This window comes from Triticum urartu, chromosome 2A (genome assembly GCF_056163025.1).
Source record: "Triticum urartu cultivar PI428250 chromosome 2A, HENAU_Tu73, whole genome shotgun sequence".
In the NCBI taxonomy this organism is placed as follows: Eukaryota; Viridiplantae; Streptophyta; class Magnoliopsida; order Poales; family Poaceae; genus Triticum; species Triticum urartu.
This window is the reverse complement of record NC_141874.1, coordinates 125,627,261-125,630,696: the sequence shown is the minus strand read 5'-3', so window position 1 is coordinate 125,630,696 and position 3,436 is coordinate 125,627,261. Positions and strand designations below refer to the sequence as shown.

Here is a 3,436-nt window from a genome sequence, read left to right as displayed (position 1 = left end):
AGAACTCACATATATTCATGAAAATATAATAGGTTCAGATCTGAAATCATGGCACTCGGGCCCTAGTGACAAGCATTAAGCATAGCAAAGTCATAGCAACATCAATCTCAGAACATAGTGGATACTAGGGATCAAACCCTAACAAAACTAACTCGATTACATGATAAATCTCATCCAACCCATCACCGTCCAGCAAGCCTACGATGGAATTACTCACGCACGACGGTGAGCATCATGAAATTGGTGATGGAGGATGGTTGATGATGACGACGGCGACGAATCCCCCTCTCCGGAGCCCCGAACGGACTCCAGATCAGCCCTCCCGAGAGGTTTTAGGGCTTGGCGACGGCTCCGTATCGTAAAACATGATGATTTCTTCTCTCTCATTTTTTTCTCTGAAAGCAAATATATAGAGTTGGAGTTGGCATCGGAGGGTTTCCAGGGGGCCCACGAGGTAGGGGGCGCGCCCTAGGGGGGGGCACCCTCATGAGAAGGGTGTGGGCCCCCTGGTCTTCATCTTTGGCGAGGATTTTTTATTATTTTTTCTAAGATGTTCCGTGGAGTTTCAGGACATTCCGAGAATATTTTTTTTCTGCACATAAAACAACACCATGGCAATTCTGCTGAAAACAGCGTCAGTCCGGGTTAGTTCCATTCAAATCATACAAGTTAGAGTCCAAAACAAGGGCAAAAGTGTTTGGAAAAGTAGATACGACGGAGACGTATCACCACCCTTCTCGCTGGTGGCCACTCCGGCCCCGGTGACCACCCCGTCCTGCTGCGGGCCTCTCCGACCCTAGTGATCTCCCTTGCCGCGGGCCATGGCTTCTGGATCTCGTAGTCCCCCATCCGTTACCTCCTCGATGCGGCCGGTGGTATCTGGTTTGGGACTCTCGGGCTCCCCTGGTTCGACGCGCTCCTCGTCGGCGGGCGCTGCGTAGGCGGAGGTGGCGGCCCTGGGGATGGAGGCGGCCTGGCACAGGCCTGGGCCGTCTCGCAAGGCCATGTGGTGCAGGCGTCGTGCTTTGCAGCGTCAGATGGAGGCGGGCCTGAGGGGCAGGTCGGCGTCTCCTTCCTCTTCCGAGCGGCATCAAATCCCGCCGGATCTCTACGGGCTTTGTTTTCGGTGTTTCAAGGAGGGCTATTTGAGGCAAGACTGCACGAATGACCCGCTCTGCATCCGGTGCGGTTTGTCGGGGCACGTCTCGTCGCAGTGTTCGCAGCCTAGGAGCCTCATCTCTGCGGAGGAGTTACGGAGGGCGGTCATTGCCAGGGCAGCCGGGGCAGAGCCGACGGCGAAGAGGCTGGCTCGGGAAGGGGGAAGGCTATTGTTGGAGCCTGGGCAGGGGGCGCCGAGGGCGCCTGCCTCGCCGGTTGCGCCCAACATCTTTCCGCTATTCCTGGAGACGCCGTCGCTGTCGGGGGACGTCTGCATTCTGCCCCGCTCTGCTGCCATGGCTGACATGGAGCGCCGGCTGCAATTGGCAGTGGTGATGTATGTGGGAGGGCAACGTCCGCGAATCTCATGTGACACGGCGGCAGAGATATTGGCGGAGCAGTTGGACATGCCGCGACACAGGTTCTCAGTTCACAAGTATCACCCGGAGGGTTTCTTGGTTGTGTTCGCTAGCCATGAGTTTCGGAACAAACCTCTTGTTGTCCCTTCAGTCGCCCGTGGGGGAGTGCAACTGTTCATCAAGCCCTGGCTGAGACAGGCGCAAGCAAAATCCAAGATGATGAGGATGCAGGTGGATCTGATGATTGAGGGGGTGCCGTCGCATGCTTGGGACCGGGACATGGCGGTGGAGCTGCTGGGCAGCTCATGTTTGATTGATAGCTTAGCACCTGAGACGGAGAACAGAGAAGACTTGTCGCTATTCAAGCTCAGGGCCTGGTGTGTGGATCCGGAGGAGGTGCCTGTGTCCCGTTGTCTTTGGGTGCCGGAGCCGCCGCCGACATGCTGTGATCCTGCGAAGAGACGCGAAACCTTCCGACAGTTGCTTGAGTACCCTACCATCATCCATGTCGGCAGGGTGAGGGATTTCACACCACCGGAGCACTAGGGTCGTGCCGCCAGTGAGGATGGGGACAGCGGCCAGAGTGGCTTGCCGGGCAGCTCGCGCGATTCGGGGCCGGGTGGCCATTGGCAAGTCCTGCCTTGGACGCGAGGCGTCCGTGATGATCGGGGCGCAGGCAGGCGGCCTGGGGGACAGGCCGGAGTTGGTGCTGGAGGCGCCGGGCGTTCATACCGGCAGGCGCTGGAGGGGCGTGTGGGGCCATCGGACTGGAGAATTCCACCAATGCGTACTGCCGGGGCCGCTGAGGTGGTGGGCCACAGTACCAGGATTGTGGGGCAGCCGGCTCTTTCAAATCGTCCTATCCGGTCCACAGGAAGAGGCGGGGGCCCATTGTTGACAACTAGTGGGCTTGTCACATCGGATCCGCTGCCAAAGGAGACAGGGGTGACAAGTGCCCTGACCAATCGGACCAGGACTCCGGTCCAGATTCTCGAGCCTTCCAGGCCTGTAGCTAGCATCGAGGGGGAAAAGGGGACCAATCAGGAGGAGGCGCAGGAGGTGGAGCCGGTCACGGCTGATATGGTTGGGCCACCGCAGGGGCCCCGCGAGGAGGAGTTGGGATTGGAGCAGGTGGTGGAGCCATCTGCGCCTGTCTCGGTGCTTCCACTGCAGGGAGACCAGCTGGTTGTATCGGGAGTAGAGCAGGACCCGTTGGGGGATCCTCTGCGGGTGGTTGTCTCGGTGCCTTCCATCATCCCGTTGGAAAATCAAGCTGTGGTGCCGCAGAAGATCTCCTTGGGGCCAGGGGCGAGTGGAGACAAGGATGCTGACAATCATTTGTCTGATGGCTGGGCCCCTATGGAGGAGATTCTGTGGTCCAACACAGGCGGAGAGGGTAGTGCGCTGGCTGGGCGGAAATCATTTTGGTGACAGCGCCCATGCAGCCAATGGGGGATATGGGCACTACTATTCAGGATGTGACCACGTCGATCGCATGCAATGATAATCGAGACGTGCTGCTTCGCTCGGACTCCAGTCTGTCCAACAAGGAACAAGTAGCACTTGGGAATATAAAGACTTCCTATGCGGGATTACTGAAGAAACTGGCACCGCCTCTACGCAAGGAATTTGAGGGGTTGCGAGGCGTTCGGCCAGGGCAAGATCCGTTCACACCGCGACGCACTACCAGGTCGCTAGGTGTGGGAGGGCCACGCAAAACAAAGGCCTTGGCTGCAGAGATGGTGCTGCTCAAGACTGGGTTTTGATTGCGAGGATCTGGCGGTCTCTGAAGATGCGCTAGGACAGCTTCGCGAGGTGTTCGACTCGCCTCTCCAAGAACAGCAGCTAAGGGCGATTGCTGCCATCTTTGGCAAGGCAATACCTCTCAACTTGGGGGCTGAGCTAGAGCGTACCGATAT

At 58.1% G+C, this 3,436-nt stretch overlaps 1 pseudogene; it reads left to right on the top strand.

Moving 5' to 3' along the window:
* Positions 1–821: 821 nt before the first annotated feature.
* Positions 822–2,948, top strand: LOC147984240 (uncharacterized; annotated as a pseudogene).
* Positions 2,949–3,436: the final 488 nt, after the last annotated feature.